At 43.2% G+C, this 23,508-nt stretch overlaps 1 protein-coding gene, 1 non-coding gene and 1 pseudogene across 2 annotated transcripts in view; all 3 read right to left on the minus strand.

Annotated features, from left to right (window-relative positions):
* PHF20 (PHD finger protein 20) overlaps nucleotides 1-23,508 on the minus strand; it is a 176,092-nt gene that overhangs the window by 54,355 nt on the left and 98,229 nt on the right. The gene's annotated exons all lie outside the window — the stretch shown is intronic.
* Nucleotides 9,490-9,632, minus strand: LOC116461586 (U4 spliceosomal RNA). The gene has a single exon (XR_004246118.1). It is a non-coding gene; the product is annotated as a U4 spliceosomal RNA (small nuclear RNA).
* LOC116460739 (HIG1 domain family member 1A, mitochondrial-like) lies at nucleotides 15,399-18,114 on the minus strand (annotated as a pseudogene).

Below are 23,508 nucleotides of genomic sequence, written 5' to 3' on the forward strand. Positions count from 1 at the left end.
AAATAAAATAAAATAAAATAAAATAAAATAAAATAAAATAAAATAAATAAAAATAAAAAATTAGGAATTCGGTGTGCAATGAATGGCCCTTTCTTGAGTTAATCAAATTTTTTGTAAACACAATCACACAATCTCCACTGGAAGCAGGTAGCCTGTTAAACCTTTGGTAAGTATTATGATTATTTTTTCAAGTGTCATCCCATAATCAGAAGTAATTTAAAAATTCTTAAATTTGATCTAAATTATACTCTACACTTCAAAATTAGGTTTGGTGGTCTGAAGGATGCTGTTATAGAGCCAATTTAAACCAACAAAAACCTATACACACACACATTCCAAAGCTGAATGCCTTAAAATCACTTTCTACCTATAACAAGAGATATAAAAGACGCCAGATCAATTAGTTGCAGGTAAGAGAAGAAAAAGTTGGCCAGCCACGGTGGCTCACGCCTGTAATCCTAGCACTTTGGGAGACCAAGATGGGCAGATCATATGAGGTCAGGAATTACAGACCAGCCTGGCTAGCATGGTGAAACCCCATTTCTACTAAAAACACAAAAAATTAGCTGGACGTGGTGGCATGCGTCTATAATCCCAGCAACTCCAGAGGCTGAGGCAGGAGAATCGCTTGAACCCGGGAGGCGAAGGTTGCAGTAGCTGAGATCATGCCATTGCATTCTGGCTTGGGTAACAAGAGCGAAACTCTGTCTCAAAAAAAAAAAAAAAGGAGAAGCAAAAGTGACACGATGTAAAATAGAATACACACTTCTTAGACAAATAATTGGACAGGAAAAATATGTCAGTGGAGAAGTTCAAAACACAAACCTTTAATACATCCAATTCTTTCCTAAAACAAAAAATAGTTTATTTGGAATATCCTTCTCTTGATCTATATCAGGTTAAATCATATAAACTTGCCATTTTGTAGGTTAAAAAAGACTAAGGCTGGAACCCTGTGCAGCAGCTCATGACTACAATTCCAGCACTTTGGGAAGCTGAGGCAGGCAGATCACTTGCAGTCAGGAGTTCAAGACCAGCCTGGCCAACATGGCAAAAGCCCATCTCTACTAAAAATACAAAAATTAGCGGGGCATGGTGGCTCACACCTGTAATCCCAGCACTTTGAGAGGCTGAGCTGAGCAGATCACTTGAGGTCAGGAGTTTGAGACCAGCCTGGCCAACATGGTAAAACCTCGTCTCAAATAAAATTATAAAAATTAGCCAGGCATGGTGGCACATGCCTGTAGTCCCAGCTACTTGGGAAGCTGAGGTGGAAGAATTGCTTGAACCCAGGAGGCAGAGGTTGCAGTGGGTCAAGATCACGCCACTGTACACCAGCCTGGGCAACAGAGCGAGACTTTGTCTCAAAAAAAAAGAAGAAGAAAAATTAGCTGGGCATGGTGGTGCACGCCTGTAGATCCAGCTTACTCAGGAGGCCGAGGCAGGAGAATCACTTGAACCAGAAGGTGGAGATTGCAGTGAGCCGAGATCGTGCCATTGCACTCCAGCCTGGGTGATAAGAGTGAGACTCCGTCTCAAAACAAAAACAAAAACTTTGCACTCGTGTATACACAATGGTCATCTACATAAAGCAAACAGCACAGGGGCTAAGTATGGGTTCTGCAGCTGGACAGCCTATTTCAAAACCGAGTTCTTCCACCTACACCCCTTGCCTCAGTTTCCTCATGTGCAGGATGGAGACAATAATGGTAACAATTTCGCTGAGTTGTGACAATTAAATAAATTACATGCAAAGAGCCTGGAAAGGTGTACGGCACATAAGTGCTCAACATTGCCTACTATGACTATTCAATGTCATTTTAAATTTCAGGAATTAACCTGATCATAAGCAGAAGAGGGGAAGTGTCCACCACCCACAGCCTCACTGCATGCTCATGCCAGAGGCAGTATGGTATAATACAAAAAGCACAACGTTAAATCCCAGATCCACCTTTCATTAGCAGCATAAATTAGCTGTGCAAGCTAGTCTAATTATCTAGATTCTTAAGGGAAGAATACCACCTATTTCAAAGATTTGGAGAAAAGGTTATAGATAATGTATGTACTTAACACAAAGTAGGTGATCAACACATGGAAGCCATTATCATTTCAAATATAAAATACATCACAAGCAGGCTTATGTTATTTCTGGAACATGGCTGGAGACAGCTATTATAATTATCAACCAAGTGTGAAACATTTCTTCAACCAGTCTTCATATGCCCTGGCTGGGACACATATCACCCTGAAAGCACTTCATTTTGTCTACGTCCTCCTGAAAGTGTGAAATTCAAAACCAACCACAAGGTTCCTAGTATGACTATTCACATTTCAGTGGGATTATTATCTCCACCTTTTGGGACATCTTGTATTATGACATCTAAAGATTTTCTTTTTTAATACTCACTTTATACAATGCAGGATAGTACCAAGCTTGTTCCACCAAAATACTGAACATTGTTTTATCTTTTTAAAACATAAATAACAGTACATGTTGGCGGGGCACAGTGGCTCATGCCTGTAATCCCAGCATTTTGGGAAGCCAAGGCAGGCAGATCACCTGAGGTCAGGAGTTCAAGACCAGCCTGGCCAACATGGTGAAACCCCATCTCTACTAAAAATACAAAAAATTAGCCGGGCGTGGTGGCAGGTGCCTGTAATCCCAGCTATTCGAGGGGCTGAGGCAGAAGAATCGCTTGAACCTGCTAGGTGGAGGTTGCAATGAGCTGCGATCACACCATTGCACTGCAGCCTGGGCAACAAGAGCCAAACTCCGTCTGAAAACAAAAGGAAAAAAGAAAAAAGACACGGCCGGCTGGGAGTGGTGGCTCACGCCTGTAATCCCAGGACTTTGGGAGACTGAGGTGGGTGAATCACTTGAGGTAAGGAGTTCAAGACAAGCCTGGCCAACATGGCAAAACCCCATCTCTACTAAAAATACAAAAATTAGCTAGGTGTGGTGGTGCATGCCTGTAATCCCAGCTACCTGGGAGGCTGAGGCAGGAGAATTGCTTGAACCCAGGAGGCGGAGGTTGCAGTGAGCCAAGATCACACCACTGACCTGGGTGACAAGAGTGAAACTCCATCTCAAAAAAAAAAAAAAAAAGAAAGAAAGAAAGCCATGGCCAAGCTATCTGTTGAAAGATAGATATGACTGGACTAATAATCAGACTAATAATCTGCCAATCCAGTAAACCTTTCAAATCAAGCGAGTTTAGTTTACAGGATAAAAACTCCCCCTGCAAAAGCAAAATCCTTGATTCCTCACAGCTAAGCAAAAGTTAGTACAGCTGAAGCTCCAAAGGAGAGCAAGCTTGGCACTCGGGTGGACCAGCTGCCTCTGACAGGCAGTACTAGGATCAGAGAGGCTCAGGTGAGCATGGATGCTCCTCAGGAGGGAAGACACTGCTAGGTGTCACTATCACAAAGACCCTGGCCAAACCAAAGGCTCTTTTCAATTTGGCAACACTAAGACAAAGTAGTTTCTGTTTTCTCTGATGGAATAAACATCAAAAGAAGATTTGGGCATTACAAATCTTTAACCATGGAAACTCAGGAAGTAAGATTTCCCAGTGAAATCAGTGAAGTATAACTCACTGTGATACAAGCAAGCTCTTCTGATTACAAGCCAGTTGATAATCTACCCTGCACTGCTGGAAAAAACAATCAACACAAGCATCGGAGTGAGAAAAGCTGCAAACAGGGTATGAATCAGTTTTGCATAATAGCCTGTGATAAAATCTGACAAATTACACAATTTGCTATCATTTCAGAACCACAAATCAAAAAGTAGATTCTTCCAGAAGTAGAGCTCTAAAGAAAAAAAGTAGATAAAAATATTATATATGAATAAAATGTTTTTTTTGTTTTGTTTTGTTTTGTTTTTGAGACGGAGTCTCGCTCTGTTGCCCAGGCTGGAGTGCAGTGGTGCAGTCTTGGCTCACTGCAAGCTCCGCCTCCCAGGCTCACACCATTCTCCTGCCTCAGCCTCTCCGAGTAGCTGGGACAACAGGCGCCCGCCACCACGCCCGGCTAATTTTTTTTTGTATTTTTAGTAGAGACGGGGTTTCACCGTGGTCTCAATCTCCTGACCTCGTGATCCGCCCGCCTCGGCCTCCCAAAGTGCTGGGATTACAAGCATGAGCCACCGCGCCCAGCCAAAATGTTTATGCTAACTTTTTAATGATGAGAAAATGTTTGGGATATGTTAAATTATAATACAAGAAAAAAGGCCAGACGTGGTGGCTCATGCCTGTAATCCCAACACTTCGGCAGGCTGAGGCAGGTGGATCACCTGAGGTCAGGAGTTCGAGACCAGCCTGACCAGCATGGTGAAACCCCATCTCTACTAAAAATACAAAATTGGCCGGGTGCGGTGGCTCACGCCTGTAAGAGGCAGGCAGTCTTTGAGGTCAGATTCAAGACCAGCCTGACCAAGGGGTGAAACCCCGTCTCTATAAAACAAAAAAAAAAAAAAAATCAGCCAGGATGGTGGTGATCCTGTAGTCCACGTATCAGAGGTGAACGGAGAATAATTGAACCTGGAGGCTAAGGTTTGAACCAATGCCATGTATTGAAATGGGAACAAGGAGAATGTCACCCATAAAAAAAAAAAAAAAAAAAATACAAAAAATTAGTGGGGGTGGTGGGGATGCCTGTAACCCCATCAGGAGGTGAGGCAGGTTGAACCAGCTGAGATTGCGCCATTGCACTCCAGCCTGGGCAACAGAGTGACAAACTCTGTCTCAAAAAGTAAATAAATAAATAAATAATATTAAAAAATAGAACACAAAAAAGACATAAACACCAAGACTTAAACGCAATGGTCCCTTTCTCGTTAAGGTTTTGCAAATTAGACTATTTTACTTTTGAACCCAAATATTTAGAGACATGAAAAATTATATTTTCCAGACTTCGCAACCTTATCCTAATTTTTGCACAGCCAAAAGGAGACCTCTGTATGCACAATAAAGGCTGCCAGTTCAGCCAGTCTAGGCCATGTGGTTCCCTCTATTTGGCATGTTGTTCCCACATGCAAACCAAGTCTTGCTCATCCTTCAAATACCACCTCCTTGCACAATGCCTTCACCCTAGTCTTTCAGCAGAAAAGATTCTGTCCTGCCTTGAAGAATTCCTGTAAGTACTTTATGGATCCTATAGTCCTTCCCTTTCTATTTGTATAACAGTTGGTTTTGTTCATTCCTTTTTCTAAACTGTTGAAATACCCAATGTGCTGCTTTTTTTTTTTTTTTTTTTTTTTTGACACAGAGTCTCTCTCTGTCGCCCAGGCTGGAGTGTAGTGGCGTGATCTCAGCTCACTGCAACCTCCGCCTCCCGGGTTCAAGCGATTCTTCTGCCTCAGCCTCCCAAGTAGCTGGGATTACAGGCACCCACCATCACGCCCGGCTAATTTTTGTATTTTTAGTACAGACCAGGTTTCATCATTTACGACAGGCTGGTCTCAAACTCCTGACTGCAGGTGATCCACCCACCTTGGCCTCCCAAAGTGCTGGGATTACAGGCATGAGCCACTGTATCTGGCCTGGAATGTGCTGCATTCTTTACTTCTCTTACTTATGTTAGTGTACTGTCACATCAAACATGGGAGCTAGCCTCTCCAAGACTGTTTCCTCATTGTTAAATGGAATAAGAATACTTATTTCACAACTCTCCTATATGTTTCCATGAGGCAGTTAAAGACAAAACCCAGTTTTGTTTTGTTTTGTTTTGTTTTATTGTTGTTTGTTTTGTTTTTGGGACAGAGTCTCACTCTCTCACCCAGGCTGAAATGCAGTGGAGCGATCTCGGGTCACTGTAACCTCCACCTCCCGGGTTCAAGTGATTCTCCTACCTCAGCCTCCTGAGTAGCTAGGATTAGAGGCATGTGCCACCATGCCCAGCTAATTAATTTGTATTTTTAGTAGAGATGGGGTTTCACCCTGTTGGCCAGGCTGGTCTCGAACTCCTGACCTCAGGTGATCTGCCCACTTTGGCTTCCTGAAGTGTTGGGATTACAAGGCGTGAGCCACCGCGCCTGGCCACAAAACCCAGTATTATTAACAGCAAGAGGTTACTTGAATATTATTTGTCATTATTGTTGTCACTGACCTCACAGTTGTTTGCTCAAAACAATCAAAGTTATGCATAATTCTAGCCAAGGGACCATGTGTCACTGGTACAGTCTGCAAAATTCTAACATCTAATTGCCCTCCTTTATTAATCAAACAATGAAGGATTAGTGGTAATTAATAAAATCACAATAGGAACATTAAAATTATGTATTCAGCAAAAATATTCTACATTTTAGGCCGGGCGCAGTGGCTCACACTTGTAATCCCAGCACTTTGGGAGACCGAGGTGGGCGGATCACAAGGTCAGGAGATCGAGACCACAGTGAAACCCCGTCTCTACTAAAAATACAAAAAAAAAAAAAAAATTAGCCGGGCGTGGTGGCAGGCGCCTGTAGTCCCAGCTACTCGGAGAGGCTGAGGCAGGAGAATGGCGTGAACCCGGGAGGCGGAGCTTACAGTGAGCCGAGATTGCGCCACTGCACTCCAGCCTGGGCGACAGAGCGAGACTCCGTCTCAAAAAAAAAAAAAAAAAAAAAATTCTACATTTTAAAATAGGCCAGGCGTAGTGGCTCGCACCTGTAATTCCAGCACTTTGGGAGGCCAAGGTGGGTGGATAACTTGAGCCCAGGAGTTCAAGACCAGCCTGAGCAACACAGTGAGACCCCATCTCTACGAAAAAATACAAAAAGTAGATGTGTGTGGTGGCACGCACCCATAGTTTCAGCCACTCAGGAGACTGAGGCAGGAGGATCGGCTGAACCCAGGAGGTCGATGCAGCAGTGAGCTGTGATCCTACCACTGTACTCCAGCTTGGGCAACAGAGTGAGAGAGAACTGTCTCAAAAATAAACAAATAGGGCCGGGGGTGGTGGCTCATGCCTGTAATCCCAGCACTTTGGGAGGCCAAGGTGGGTGGATCACTTGAGGTCAGGAGTTCAAGACCAGCCTGGACAACATGAGGAAATCCTGTCTCTACCAAAAAATACAAAAATTAGCCAGGCATGGTGGTGCATGCTTGTAGTCCCAGCTACTTGGGAGGCTAAGGTGGGAGAATCACTTGAACCTGGGGACGGAAGTTGCAGTGAGCTGAGATTGCACCACTGAGACTCCAGCCTAAGCAACAGAGTGAGACCCTGTCTCAAAAATAATTTAAAAATAATAATAAATAAATTAATTAAGAAACAGAATATGCATGGTATAACCATGCGAACTAAAACTCAAAATATGGCCAAGCACAGTGGCTCATGCATGTAATCTCAGCACTCTAGGAGGCTGAGGCGGGCAGATCACTTGAGGTCAGGAGTTGAAGACCAGCCTGGCCAAGATGGTGAAACTCTATCTCTACTAAAAATCCAAAAGTTTATCTGGGCGTGGTGGCGTGTGCCCGTTGTCCCAGCTACTCGGGAGGCTGAGGCACGAAAATTGCTTGAACCCAGGAGGTGGAGGTTGCAGTGAGCTGAGATTGTGCCACTGCACTCCAGCCTGGGTGACAGAGTGAGACTCTGTCTCAAAATAAAAATAAAAATAAAAAATAAAACTCAAAATATTATGAGCAAAATAGAAAATTATATATAGGGCCGGGCACGGTGGCTCATGCCTATAATCTCAGCACTTTGGGAGGACGAGGTGGGCAGATCACAAGGTCAGGAGTTTGAGACTAGCCTGGCTACCTTGGCAAAACCCCGTCTCTACTAAAAATACAAAAGTTAGCTGGGCGTGGTGGGGTGCACCTATAATCCCAGCTACTCGGGAGGCTGAGGCAGGAGAATCGCTTGAGCCCAGAGGCAGAGGTGGCAGTGAGCCAAGATTGTGCCAGTGCACTCCAGCCTAGGTGACACAGCGAGACTCCATTTCAAAAAAAAAAAACAAAACAAAACAAAAAAAGAAACTAAGAGGGCCACTGGTTGTCAAATGGGCCTGCTGGGCCAGAGTCTACATAAATCCCAGTCTCACACACAGGTGTGTATTCTCCTATGGGAGGACAGTTCATTTAGAACATACATGGCAGCAGCTGGTGACACCAGTAAGTGACATCATCCACTCTTAGCATACTAATATGGTTCTTGTCAACATGAGAGCAGTTACTCAGAGACAGAGGGCAGAAGACATGTAAATTATTATTTTAAAAAAAAAAGAGAGAGAGATGAGGGTCTCCCTATGTTGCCCAGGGCTGATCTCCAACTCCTTGGCTCAAGAGATCCTCCTGCCTCAGCCTCCCAGAGTGCTGGGATTACGGGCATGAGCCACCATGCCCAGAAGAAAATATTGTAAATTAAATCCTAAAAGGTGCTGGTTCAAAAGTGAGAGGGAACTCAATTACTCTTGGGATAAGGTCATCTACTGAAACCAGTTTACTCCTCTTTTAAAAGCAGTATGAAAATCACTATTTCCAGCCGGGCGCGGTGGCTCACGCTTGTAATCCCAGCACTTTGGGAGGCCGAGGCGGGCGGATCACGAGGTCAGGAGATCGAGACCACGGTGAAACCCCGTCTCTACTAAAAATACAAAAAAATTAGCCGGGCGGGGTGGCAGGCGCCTGTAGTCCCAGCTACTCGGAGAGGCTGAGGCAGGAGAATGGCGTGAACCCGGGAGACGGAGCTTGCAGTGAGCCGAGATTGCGCCACTGCACTCCAGCCTGGGCAACAGAGCGAGACTCCGTCTCAAAAAAAAAAAAAAGAAAATCACTATTTCCAAGTAGTTACTGGTATTATCATTTACCTGCTCTGTCTTCTCTCTCCTGTTTAACAAATTATTGTTTGGAGGAATCAAGAAAAAGCACAGAGCTCTCTCCTGGGCATGCAGGCTAAAAATCTCAAGAGTCACCCTTTGCTCTTGTTGCTCCTAAATTACTACTATACTTTGGTATGTGCAGAGAAAAACGGTCCACAAATTTTGCTTTTAATAATGGTAACCCTAGGCCAGGCGTGGTGGCTCACACCTGTAATCCCAACACTTTGGGAGGTCAAGGTGGGTGGATCACCTGAGGTCGGGAGTTGGAGACCAGCCTGACCAACATGGAGAAACCCCATCTCTACTAAAAAATACAAAATTAGCTAGGCATGATGGTGCAAGCCTATAATCCCAGCTACTCAGGAGGCTGAAGTAGGAGAATTGCTTGAACCAGGGAGGCGGAGGTTGCAGTGAGCCGAGATCGCGCCGTTGCACTCCAGCCTGGGCAACGAGAGCGAAACTCTGTCTCAATAAAAAAAAAAAAAAAAAAGAAAGAAAGAAAGAAAAAAAAAAAAAAGGTAACCCTAAGCAGTGTTTTCTTTATCTATTTTCGGAGGAGGGTGTGGAGTTAAACCCTAAAATGTTTCCTAATAATCCCTGCCTCCTAGTATTCACGCCCTGATATACTCTCTTCCTCTTGAGTGAGGGCAGAACCTGTAACTTCTTCTTTTTTTTTTTTTTTAATTCAGTCTCTGTAGAGATGTCAAAAATTGCCATTGCCAGCCTATGTTGCAAGTTGTCACCGTGGTGTATTGGGAAAAGTTTTCAATTATTTTAATAATCATGCCTCGGATAAACCTCATTGGCTAGGATACTGCCACTGGGCAAAACTGTAACCTGTCTCTAACAGAATATGGCAAAGGAGACAGTATGTCACTTTCATGATTGTATTAGGTAAGACTACAGTGTCTGTCTTCCTAGGAAACACTCTTCCTTGCTGTCTTAGTGAAACAAGCTGCTACATTGTGAGCTACTGTATGTGAGGCAAGGAACTGAGTGCACCAGCAAAAACCAAGGCCCTCAGTCTACAAGGACTGAATGCCGCCACCCATCAGGTAAGCCTGGAACCCTCCCAAGTAGAGTGCTCAGATGAGAACACAGCCTGAGCCAACCCTTGGATTGTAAGCTTGCAGAGGACCTAGCTAAGCTATGCTTGAACTCCTCACCCACAGAAACTGTGAGAAAACAAATGTGTTGTTTCAGCTACTATATTTGTGGTAATACTGTCACACAGCAATAGATAATATAGAGTGGGATCAGCCCACTCATTTTTTTTTTTTTTTTTTTTTGAGACAGAGTCTCACTCTGTCGCCCAGGCTGGAGTTCAGTGGCGCAATCTTGGCTCACTGCAAGCTCCGCCTCCCGGGTTCACGCCATTCTCCTGCCTCAGCCTCTCCGAGTAGCCAGGACTACAGGCGCCCGCCACTACGCCCGGCTAATTTTTTATATTTTTAGTAGAGACGGGGTTTCATCGTGGTCTCGATCTCCTGACCTCGTGATTCGCCCGCCTCGGCCTCCCAAAGTGCTGGGATTACAAGCGTGAGCCACCGCCCGCCTCGGCCTCCCAAAGTGCTGGGATTACAAGCGTGAGCCACCGCGCCTGGCCTTTTTGTCATTTTTTTAACCCATGCTACATAGATGTATAAATCTAAATTATTTCCAAATAAAAACTTCCTAAAAATATATTCAGGAAAAAATATGCATCTACATACGTAGGAAAAATACTTTGAAGCCACAAATACTTAAGTGGAAGGAAAGGAACCACACCAACATACAGTCCTGGTGAACATTTCAAGGCTAGCCCCTAGAATGCAGATCTCTGCACTCAGCCCCCACAAAAATCACTGAGCACTCATTCCACAAGGTGGCAGAGCTGCCCCAAATGCCAGAGTTAGGTTGGAACAGCTAGCTCTAGACTAGATGTGTTGCCCTCCCAGCTCCTCCTCCTCCTGCTGCCCATGAGCCTCCTTCACACCAATTTCTCGATTGTGACTCCATCTCGGTTTAAAAACGCAAGACTATGGCACCAGCTCAGGAAAGCAATCACTAAACAGTGACTAACGCAGCATCCCAGCTTCCAGGGGCCTGGCTGGATGCTTCTGAAGATGGTCGTGGTCCCGCCCTATTTCCTGCTTACCTACGTAACACATTCCTGGTGAATGAGTTCTCCAACAACCTCCCTTTCCCCCAGCAATCTTTCTGGATCGTCCTGTACTCACGAACCACTAAACCTATGTTTCCAAAGAAACACCAGAAACACCATTCAGTTTCCAGATCAAGACATTTTCCACAACTCAAAGAATTCAAAAGGCACCACCCAGTCCTGGAGTACTGACATCACTTGTACCACACACTACCCTCCAAACCTAGCCACCCTACTAAGCCTGTTACTCTGAGTGTACACACTGCTTTAATGAGTGCCCCGAGGGCAGAAGTTTCCATCACATACTGTGCAATGCCCCTAAAGGCAGGGACTCTGTTCATTTCACTTGATTTATATAGCACCCAGCATCTTACCAGATGGAATTAGGCACTCAGCAGGAAAACAACAGTTACAGACTCTGGGCCAGACACACTGGCTCACACCTGTAATTCCAGCACTTTGGGAAGCCAAGGCAAGTGGATTGCTTGAGCTCAGGAGTTCGAGACTAGCCTGGGCAAAATGGCAAAACCCTGTCTCTACAAAAAATACAAAAATTAGCCAGGAGTGATGGCGAGTGCCTGTGGTCCCAATGATTTAGGAGGCTGAACAGTGGGAGGATCACTGAAGCTCTGGAAGTCAACACTACAGTGAGCCGTGACAGCGCCACTGCATTCCAGCCTGGATGACAGAGTGAGACCCTGTCTCAAACAAAAATTTAATTTAATTTTACCAACCTCTACAATACCAACCATTAGGAAGTGTGCCACTCTAGCTAAGTCACTCCTTCATGCCAAATATTAGGCTTTTTGTCTGTAAAACAGGGAGAATTAATAGGGAAAAGTTAGAAAGAACTTAAATATCTTTCAGCAGGGGCTAGGTAAATAAATTATGGAACATCCATACAATGAAATAAATTATACGTAATTGTTTTTGTTTTTGTTTTTCCAGAGACAGGGTCTCACTCTGTTGTCAAGACTGGAGTGCAGTGGTAGGATCATAGCTCACTGCAACACCGAATGCCTGGGCTTAGAGCAATCCTCCCATGTCAGCCGCCCAAGTAGCTGGGACTACAGGTGTGTGCCACAATGCCTAGCTAATTATATTCTTTTTCTTTTTTTCTTCTTCTTTTTTTTTTTTTTTTTTTTTTTTTTTGAGACAGAGTGTCGTTCTGTCACCCAGGCTGAAGTGCAATAACGTGATCTCAGCTCACTGCAACCTCCGCCTCCCACGCTCAAGCAATTCTCCTCTCTCATCCTCCTGAGTAGCTGGGACTACAGGCACACACCACCGCACCTGGCTAAACTTTTGTATTTTTAGTAGAAACAGGGTTTCGCCATGTTGTCCAGGCTGGTCTCCAACTCCTGACCTCAGGTGATCTGCCTGCCTTGGCCTCCCAAAGTGCTGGGATTACAGACTTGAGCCACTGTGCCTGGCCTAATTATATGTAATTGTGAAAGAAGATAGGGCTGGGCATAGTGACTCACACCTCCAATACCACCACTTTGGGAGGCCAAGGCGGGGGCCCAGAGTTCAAGACTAGCATGGGCAATATATCTAGGCCCCGTCTCCACAAAAAATTTAAAAATTAGCCAGGCTTGGTGCCACATGTCTGTAGTCCTAGCTACTCAGCAGGCTGAGGTGGAAAGATGGCTTAAGCCCAGGAGGTCAAGGCTGCAGTGAGCTATGATCATGCCATTACACTCCAGCCTGGATGACAGAGCAAAACCCTTCTCAAACAAATAAATGAATGAATACATAAATAAATATTACCCATCACATTACTGATATGTTTCCCAATGGATCTACTTGCTCTGGCTGGGGATAAAAAGTACTCAATAAAAGTATGCTTGAACAAGGCCCAGAGGTAGGAGTGTAACAATACATATACCATGTTACCACCATGGAATGTAAATTCAGGTTAGACAAGAGAATTTCACAAGTGTATTAACATTCTATGGTATATAAAAGTTTGGGTATACTGTCTGGCCAAACCAGCTTGCTCTTAAGTCATTAATCAAAACCATTATGGGTAATTTGTTCAGTTTAATGTTTACAATTCTTATGGAAAAAATAAGCAATGCACATATTTAAATAGTGTTCATTTACCTTTGCATGAGTGCTTAAAATACATATTTCTATTTCAAGATGACTGTTTTTTTTTTTTTTTTGAGACGGAGTCTCGCTCTGTCGCCCAGGCTGGAGTGCAGTGGCGCAATTTCGGCTCACTGCAAGCTCTGCCTCCCGGGTTCACGCCATTCTCCTGCCTCAGCCTCCCTGAGTAGCTGGGACTACAGACGCCCGCCACCACGTCCGGCTAATTTTCTTTTGTATTTTTAGTAGAGACGGGGTTTCACCGTGGTCTCAATCTCCTGACCTCGTGATCCACCCGCCTCAGCCTCCCAAAGTGCTGGGATTACAAGTGTGAGCCACTGCGCCCGGCCCAAGATGACATTTAAAAATTATTCTAATATAACAGCAGCAAAAATATAATTTGCAATTACTAAAGAACTCAACTAGAATCCATAAGTTATGCCTGCAGGATAGCAAGGAGGCCATGTGGCTGCAGCAGAATCAACAGGAAGGTGAGGCAACAGGTGGCCAGAAGAAGCTGGGCCCTGCAGGCCAGTGTATGGCCCTGAGGCCCGCATGACCAAATACTAACAGTAGTGGGCCATGGGACTATGGGAGACAAGAATGTTAGTTGAATTATCCTTGTATATTTCTGGAGTTCTTTTCAAATTTATGAATATTTTTTCAATTGCCCAAAAAAAGTATACAGAATAAAGACAAGATGGTTGCCATAAATGGGGTGAAAGGCACAGACTGATAAAGTCTGAAGAAGGTCCCAATTTTGAAAATTATATTGTGGTAATGTAAAAGAATGTCCTTGTCTTTAGGAAATATGGAATTTTTTTTCTTTTTCTTTTCTTTTTTTTTTTTTTTTTTAGACAGAGTCTTGCTCTGTCGCCCAGGCTGGAGTGCAGTGATGCTATCTCGGCTCACTGCAACCTCCGCCTCCTGGGTTCAAGCAATTCGCCCACCTCAGCCTCCCGAGTAGCTGGGATTACAGGCGCACACCACCACGCCCGGCTAATTAAATATAGGATTTTCTAAAAAGTACTTAGGGAGGCCGGGTGCGGTGGCTCATGCCTATAATCCCAGCACTTTGTGAGGCCAAGGCGGGTGGATCACCTGAGGTCAGGAGTTCAAAACTAGCCTGGCCAACATGGTGAAACCCAGCCTCTACTAAAAATACAAAAATTAGTCGGGCATGGTAGCATGTGCCTGTAATCCAAGCTACTTGGGAGGCTGAGGCAGGAGAATCTCTTAAACCCAGGAGGTGGAGGTTGCAGTGAGCAGAAATCGCACCACTACACTCCAGCCTGGGTAACAAGAGCGAGAAACTCCGTCTCAAAAAAAAAAAATTTAGAGATAAAGGTCTGGAACTTATTTTTTTTTATTTTTTTTATTTTTTTTTTGAGATGGAGTCTCGCTCTGTCGCCCAGGCTGGAGTGCAGTGGCGCGATCTCGGCTCACTGCAAGCTCCGCCTCCCGGGTTCACACCATTCTCCTGCCTCAGCCTCTCCGAGTAGCTGGGACTACAGGCGCCCGCCACCATGCCCGGCTAATTTTTTGTATTTTTAGTAGAGACGGGGTTTCACCGTGGTCTCGATCTCCTGACCTCGTGATCCGCCCGCCTCGGCCTCCCAAAGTGCTGGGATTACAAGCGTGAGCCACCGCGCCCGGCCTGGAACTTATTTTTAAACAATTCAGAAAAAGTACTTTCTAAAAAAAATTTAAAATTTTTGTTTTCTTTGAGACAGAGTCTCGCTCTGTCATCTAGGCTGTAGTACAGTAGCACGATCTTGGCTCACTGCAATCTCCGCCTCCCGAGTTCAAGAGATTCTCCTGCCTCAGCTTCTCTAGTAGCTAGGACTACAAGCATGTGCCATCATGCCCGACTAATTTTTTTATTTTTGTAGAGACAGGGTTTCACTATGTTGGCCAGGCTGGTCTCGAACTCCTGACCTCAAGTGATCTGCCCGCTTCAGTCTCCCAAAGTGCTGGAATTACAGGCGTGAGCCACCGCATCCCAGCTAGAAAAAGTACTTTAAAAAATAGAATAATAAAGTAAATATGGTAAATTGCTAGCAATTGGGGAATTTGGTTAAAGGTATATTCTTTGTACCATTTTTTAACAACATTTTTAATAACAAATTATTTCAAAATAAAAACTTCTTTAAAATATATGTAGAAAAAATACCTTATGGCCACAAAATAGCTAAATGGAAGGAAAGCAATCCTGCCAACACAGGCTATCTCCCTATCCTGAAAATGAAGCATTTTTCAGTTTCTCAGTAAATTCCTCAAAGCAACCAACCTCAGTTTGGCAGCAACTTACCCCACCTTAACCCACTTCAGGAAGTCTGCAATTAAGTCAAAACACATACTGAGTCTCAGAAATTGCCCTGTGGTCATACTGTGCTAGCTGCTTTGCCTCCATTTTCAAATGCCTAACTGCTGCCCATCCTTCAGGGTCCTGTGCAAGTACCACCTTCTTCCATCCCTGCCCCTAAAGCACCAACCTAAGTATCACCTCTCCCCAAGAGGCAAATAGTGAATCCAAATAGCAGTTAATGAACACTAAGACCAGGAGTGCCCACTCATCTTTGCATACGCAACAGTTAGCAGTCCTAGGCATATGGTAAAGGCTCAGTAAGTGAGTTGAAGTCAATTAATTCCTTTCTCTCTCTCTCTTCTTTCTCTTTCTCTCTTTCGTTCCTTCTTTCACAGGGTCTCACTCTGTCACAGCTCTGGAGCACAGTGTTGCCATGATCATGGCTTATTATAGCTTTGACCTCCTGGGCTCAATCGATTCTCCCACCTCAGCCTCACAAGTAGCTGGGATTACAAGCACATGCCACCACACCCACCTAATTTGGTTTTTGGGGTTTTATTTTGTTTTGTTTTGGAGGGTTTTTTTTGTTTTTTTTTTTGTTTTTTTTGGAGAGATGGGGTTTCACAATGTTGCCCAGGCCGGTCTTGAAGAGGTCAATTTCTTTTTTTTTTTTTTGACATGGGTCACTTACTTTAATAACAATACATATACCATGTTACCACCATGGAATGTAAATTCAGGTTAGACAAGAGAATTTCACAAGTGTAATAACATTCAATGGTATATAAAAGTTTGGGTATACTGTCTGGACAAACCAGCTTGCTCTTAAGACATTAATCAAAACTATTATAGGTAATTTGTTCAGTTTAATGTTTACAATTCTTACAGAAAAAATAAGCAATGCACACATTTAAACAGTGTTCATTTACCTTTGCATGTGTGCTTAAAATACATATTTCTATTTCAATATGACATTTAAAAATTATTCTAACAACAGCAAAAATATAATTTGCAATTACTAAAGAACTAAACTAGAATCCATAAGTTATTCTCATGTTTACAATTGTGATTCTTTAATAAATACTACTACTATGCAGCTGTATTGTAAGTTTTCTAGATTTGGTTTAAATACACGCACATATATATATTTCAGTTGTGGGAAGCTTTACAAGTTATATTCCATGCACTTTTTGGACAGAGTTCTAAAAGAGCCAGCCAGTCCACAAAACAGGCAGAAAAAAAGTTAAATTAACTGGGGCAAATAGGACCCTTCTATAACATCCAAAATATGTGAGATTCTGCAGCAAACTGGGAGTACTTCAGGGTTGGCCTGTTATCTTCTTTAGAACTAAGTTCATCTTAACAGTTTAAGAAGGTGGACATTCAACACCATCAAGTGCATTTAGGTGACATGTTTCTTTTAAGTTAACTTGACTTCCTTGAATGACCTAGTTAGTAAACTAGTCACTAGTAATTCGGTCAACAGGCAAATCAAGCCTGCAAGAAAGGAAGCCAATATTCAAAATGCCGTGTTACCATCTAAACCCATACAAATTAGTTTATTTTCAACAATAATACGTAACTTCAATAACGAGACATCTAACTAAAGCAAGCTCCTCCTACAAGACCAAGACAGCGTCTCTTCTTCTAAGGCTTAGGTTTCGCCCAGAATTCTCCATACATGATATAACAACAGTCATTGCTCCTACAACAAAGCCTTGGGCTGACACACACATGTAGATCAGATGAAGGGACATTTTAGTATTTCCCCTGCTCTTCAATTTGTATAATCCATATGCAACAATTGCTGCAAAACCTTCTATTCCAACAAGTACGAATGGTGCCTCTTTAGCTGTTTGAATAAGTTTGGATCCCTGATCTTCATCATATGAATTCAGAAAGGGAAACATCTGTGTTTGTCGACATAGTGATTGCTTAAAGAATCTCCCTAGAGCAAGAAAACCTCGCACACGCCAATCTGAAGAGATCAATTTCTATGTAGCAGGCACACATTATCACTGTCATTCTTCTCTCTATTCTCATAGTTTTATTCTAAGTTTGTCATAACATCATCTTACTTTCCTGTATCATAGGTATCTGAAGTCTCATCCATTCGTCTGGACAGAAAGACCTGGAAGGGCCTAGAACAGATGTCGCATTCATCTCTCTAACCCCCAGAATAATGAATTCTCTATCAGTTTTCCATCACAATACATACTTGATGATATGAAAAACCACAGACACACACAACTTCCCAAACTAAAATGGCTGTAGATCTATGACTCTCCTGCTCAAGAAACCATAGAGAACACAAATTCATTAAAGCTAAAATACTATAGGCATTACGCTAAATCTTAACTGGTTAATTTAAAAGTAAATAATTTGCAAAAACTATTACAGACATCATGCTAAATCTTAACTAGTTAATTTACAAGTAAATCATTTGTTAATTTTTGATACTTCAGTGACCATTCATTTTATAACTAACAACAAACACAGCAAGATTTCATGGGTTAGAATCACTGATCTGGATCCTGTGGCAAAGTGTCCCACTTCTACCAGGTATTTAGTAAAAAGAACTTAACTGAATGGACCTGTACTTCTATTTGTTTTTCTCTCTTGTTTATTCTGTGCTTCTTGTAGAGTATCAACCAATGAGACAGCTTAGAATAGGGTCTGAGGCTGAAGCAAGAGATCACTTGAGACCAGGAGTTAGAGGCTGCAGTGACCTAAGATCATACCACTGTACTACAGCACGGGCGAAAGAGTGAGACTCCGCCTTCAAAAAAAAAAAGAAAGTGGGAAGCTGAGGCAGGAGAATCGCTTGAACCTGGGAGGCAGAGGTTGCAGTGAGCCGAAATCACACCACTGCACTCCAGCCTGGGCAATAGAGTGAGACTGACTCAAAAATAAAAAAAAAAGAAAGGAATAGGGTCTGGCATTGGCACTTACTAGGCAGTTGCTAAATGTTTGCAGCAGCCCATTTTCAGAGAATAATATGACCTCTAAAATTCTTTTTTTTTTTTTTTTGAGATGGAGTCTCACTGTCTCTCAGGCTGGAGAGCAGTGGCACGATCTCAGCAAACTGCAACCTCTCCCTCCCAGGTTCAAGCAATTCTCCTGCCTCAGCCTCCCAAGTATCTGGGATTACAGGCACCCACCACCATGCCCAGCAAATTTTTGTATTTTTTTTTTTTTGAGATGAAGTCTCACTCTGTTGCCCAGGCTGGAGTGCAGTGGCATAATCTCGGCTCACTGCAAGCTCTGCCTCCCAGGTTCACGCCATTCTCCTGCCTCAGCCTCCTGCGTAGCTGGGACTACAGGCGCCCGCCACCACGCCCAGCTAATTTTTTTGCATTTTTAGTAGAGACGAGGTTTCACCGTGTTAGCCAGGATGGTCTTGATCTCCTGACCTCGTGATCCGCCCGCCTCAGTCTCCCAAAGTGCTGGGATTACAGGCGTGAGACACTGCGCCCAGCCAAATTTTTGTATCTTTAGTAGAGATGGGGTTTCACCATGTTGGCCAGGCTGGTCTCTAACTCCTGACGTCAGGTGATCTGCCCGCCTTGGCCTCCCAAAGTGCTGGAATTACAGGCGTGAGCCACCACGCCCGGCCTGAGACCTCTAAACTTCTAGGGGAATTACTAACTTCTGTTTTACTGCATAAATGAATGCTTGCCCAATTACAACAGTCACAACTGCATTCTTCTCCGGCTTTTTTATTTTTTTATTTTTGAGATAGAGTCTCACTCTGTTACCTAAGCTGGGTGCAGTGGCGCAATCTCGGCTCACTGCAACCTCCACCTCCCAGGTTCAAGCAACTATCCTGCCTCAGCCTCCCGAGTAGCTAGGATTACAGGCGCCTGCTACCATACCCGGCTAATTTTTGTATTTCTGGTAGAGATGGGGTTTCACCATGTTGCCCAGGCTGGTCTCGAACTCCTGACCTCAAGTGATCTGCCCACCTTGGCCTCCCAAAGTCCTGGGATTACAGATTACAGGCATGAGCCACCAGGCCCAGCCATCTCTTCTGGCTTTTAAGTCACTAAAGCAAAAAGCAAATACCTCATTCAAAAAAAAAAAAAAAAAAAAAATACAGTAATGGGTTCCATGCTATATTTATTCCTCTTGGCTCAAGCTCAAAGTAATTTGACCTCCACCCTTACTATTAACCCTCTTGGAAAATAGATAAGTGCTTCAATCAGTTGCAATGGTTTCAAAATTATTCCCTTAGAAAGGCTACTGTGAGATCTTTGTAAGGATGCAAAAGACGACATGAAATCTCACCATCATCCTTTTCCCCTAGACTCACCTGTCCCACCCTTACTATACTTGATTCTGTCCTCTCCACAATCCAGAAACATAACTAAGTTAGCTAGCACAAGACAGAAATTATGTATGTGTATATTTTGGGAAAAAGTAGAGCCCAAGACCCCATAAAATATGTAAACTTTACAAAAGGCACTGGAGTTAGCTTCTAATCTAGCCTCCTCACTTATATGCACGGCGTATTTCCTAATGGTTGTAGGAACAACTAACTACAAATTTCAAGTGACGTCTAACATAACACCACCCTTAAGACAACATAATTAAAAGCTTAGTCTGCTGAGTCACAAGGGATGTGGCTGTCATCTAGAGCTCTCCCTGCCAAGACAGACAACTAAATTCCGAGATTAAATTTCCACCTCATTTATATATGAACTTTAGTAATTTGCCCCACATGTCAGAAGAGCAGGCTGGGAAGAAAAGAGCCCTGACACTGAGAGGAGGATTAGCAAAAAAAGGAAGATCACTTGCCCTGACAAGCCCTCGAGGCTGAAACACAACACTATGGACTAAGTTAGACAGAGGACTAAGAGAATAGCAGCAGAGATGAGCCAGGAATGAATAATTCAATACTCTTTTAATTTTTTTTTTTTTTTTTTTTTTTGAGATGGAATCTCACTCTGTCACCCAGGCTGGAGTGCAGTGGTGCGATCTCAGCTCACTGCAACCTCTGCCTTCTGGGTTTAAGCGATTCTCCTGCCTCAATCTCCAAAGTAGCTGGGACTACAGGCATGCGCCACAACACCCAGCGAATTTTTATATTTTTAGTAGAGACGGGGTTTCACCATGTTGGCCAGGTTGGTCTCGAATTCCTGACCTCAAGTGATCTGCCTGCCTAGGCATCCGAGAGTGCTGGGATTACAGGCGTGAGCCACCACGCCTGGCCAATTTTTAAAAATTTTTTAAGAGACAGGGTCTTCCTGTCACTCAGGCTGGCAGTGGTACAATCACAGCTCAAGGCAGCCTCGACCTCCCTGGTTCAATTGATCCTCCCACCTCCGCATCCCAAGTAGCTGGGACTACAGGCATGAACCATCATGCCAGGCTAATTTTTTTATTTTTTGAAGAGAGAGGGTCTCACTATGTTGATGCAAGGCCTTCAGTATAGCTAGTCTTGAACTCCTGGCCTCAAGTGACCCTCCCGTCTCGACCCCCCAGAGTGCTGAGATTCACTATTTTCAAACAGCTGCTCTACCACATTTATGTTAACTATATAGCAACTGGCCAAGAAAAAAAAAAAACTATTCAAAAAAAATTTTTTTAAGTTATCCAAATGAAAAGTAGGCAATTCTATAGACACATAGTCTTGTTTGTTTTTTAACTAAAAGTTGAGAAAAGAAAAAAAATTAGCTGGACATGGTGGCACACGCCTGTAGTCCCAGCTACTCAAGTGACTGAGACAGGAGGATCACTTGAGCCCAGGAGGTCCAGACTGCTCTGAGCTGTGATTGTGCCACTGCACTCCAGCCTGGGAAACAGAGTGAGACTCTATCTTTAAAAAAAAAGTCAAGGCCCGGCACAGTGGCTCATGCTTGTAATCCCAGCCCTTTGGGAGGCCGAGGCGGGTGGATCATGAGGTCAGGAGATCGAGACCATGGTGAAACCCCGTCTCTACTAAAAATACAAAAAATTAGCCAGGCGTGGTGGCGGGCGCCTGTAGTCCCAGCTACTCGGAGAGGCTGAGGCAGGAGAATGGCGTGAACTCAGGAGGCGGAGCTTGCAGTGAGCCGAGATCGCGCCACTGCACTCCAGCCTGGGCGACAGAGCGAGACTCCGTCTCAAAAAAAAAAAAAAAGTCAAGTTTAAACAAAAACCAGAAGAATTTGTCATCAGGAACCTACAAGAAAATCTGAAGGAAATTCTTCCTGCTGAAAAGAAATCTTCGAAGAAATAAAGAACACTGGAAATAGGCATGTGTAAATATGACTGCCGCTTTTTGCCTTATTGTCTTTAACATACATAATTGTGTAAAGCAAAACTTATAATACTACATTATGAAATTTATAGCAGGCCAGGTGTGGTGGCTCACGCCTATAATCACAGTACTTTGGGAGACCAAGGCAGGTAGATCACCTGAGGTCAGGAGTTCCAGACCAGCTTGACCAACATGGTGAAACCCCATCTCTACTAAAAATACAAAAACAATTTAGCCAGGCGTGGTGGCACATGCCTGTAATCCCAGCTACTTGGGAGGCTGAGGCAGGAGAATCACTTGAATTCAGGAGGCGGAGGTTGCAGTGAGCCAAGATCGCGCCACTGCACTCCACCTGGGCAACAAGAGTGAAATGCCATCTCAAAAAAATATGTAAATAAAAATTTTTTAAAAAAGGAATTTATAGCATATGTAGATATAATTCATGTGACAACTACAACATGGGGGAGGTTAATGGAACATTTTTACACAAAGTGGTTAAATGTTAACTCTAAGTGAACTGTGAAAAGTTAAGGACGTATACCATAATCCATAGAGTAACCTCTTTAAAAATGCTAGAAATACAGCTAGAAGCTAACAGATGAATTAAAATGAAATTCTTAAAAAATCAGTTAACCTAAAAAACAAGAAACAAAAGAACAAAACACAAATAACATAAACAGACAACCAGCCTGGCCAACATGGTGAAACCCTGTCTCTACTAAAAAATACAAAAATTAGCCGATTGTGGTGGCGGGTGCCTATAATCCCAGCTACTCAGGAGGCTGAGGCAGATGAATCGCTTCAACCTCGGAGGCAGACGTTGCAGTGAGCAGAAATCGCACCACTGTACTCCAGCCTGGGCGATAGAGCAAGACTCTGTCTTTAAAAAAAGAAAAAAAAAGACAAAACACAGCCAAATGTTAGACCAAAAACCAACCATATCAACAATTATATTTAGGCCGGAAACGGTGGCTGACACCTGTAATCCTAGCACTTTGGGAGGCCGAGGTGGGCAGATCACCTGTGGTCGGGAGTTCAAGGCCAACCTGGCCAACACAGAGAAACCCTGTCTCTACTAAAAATACAAAAATTAGCTGGGCGTGGTGGCACACTCCTGTAATCCCAGCTACTCGGGAGGCTGAGACATGAGAGTTGCTTGAACCCAGGAGGCAGAGGTTGAAGCGACTGCACACCACCCGGGGAAAAAAAAAAAATTGTGAAAAAAAAAAAAAAAAAAAAAAAAAAAAAAAAAAATTATAAATGTGTATGCATCTAAAAGATCTTCAAAATATACAAAGCAAAAATGACAAAATTAAAGGGAGAAATGAACAAATCCACAATAACAGAGATTTTAACAACCTAACAACCTTCTCTTAGAAATTGACAGAACTAGACCAAAAGGAAAAAAAAACCACAAAAATCAATTTATCAGAGAAACACCATCAACTACCTTGATCTAACTGATAGATATAGAACAAACACACGACAATGGTAAAATACACATTCTTTTCAAGTACATATGAAACACTCACCAGGACAGATCATATGCTGGACCATAAATTAAACCTCAACAAATATAAAAAGATTGAAATCCTACAGAGTATGTTCTCTGACCACAGTAAAACTATATTAGAAATCAATAGCAATAAAGTATCTACAAAAACATAAAATACTTCAAACTAAAACAACATACCTCTAACCCATGGTAAACAAATAAATCACAAGATATATTAAATTGAACAAAAATAGAAACAACATATCAAAATGTGTAGGATGCTGCTAAAGCAGTTCTCAGTAGGAAATGTATAATTTCATTATTTATTTATTTATTTATTTATTTATTTATTTATTTATTTATTAGACTAAGTCTCACTCTGCTGCCCAGGCTAGAGTGCAATGGCGTGATCTTGGCTCACCACAACCTC

Source organism: Hylobates moloch, unplaced genomic scaffold, assembly GCF_009828535.3.
Source record: "Hylobates moloch isolate HMO894 unplaced genomic scaffold, HMol_V3 SCAFFOLD_21, whole genome shotgun sequence".
NCBI classification, from domain to species: Eukaryota; Metazoa; Chordata; class Mammalia; order Primates; family Hylobatidae; genus Hylobates; species Hylobates moloch.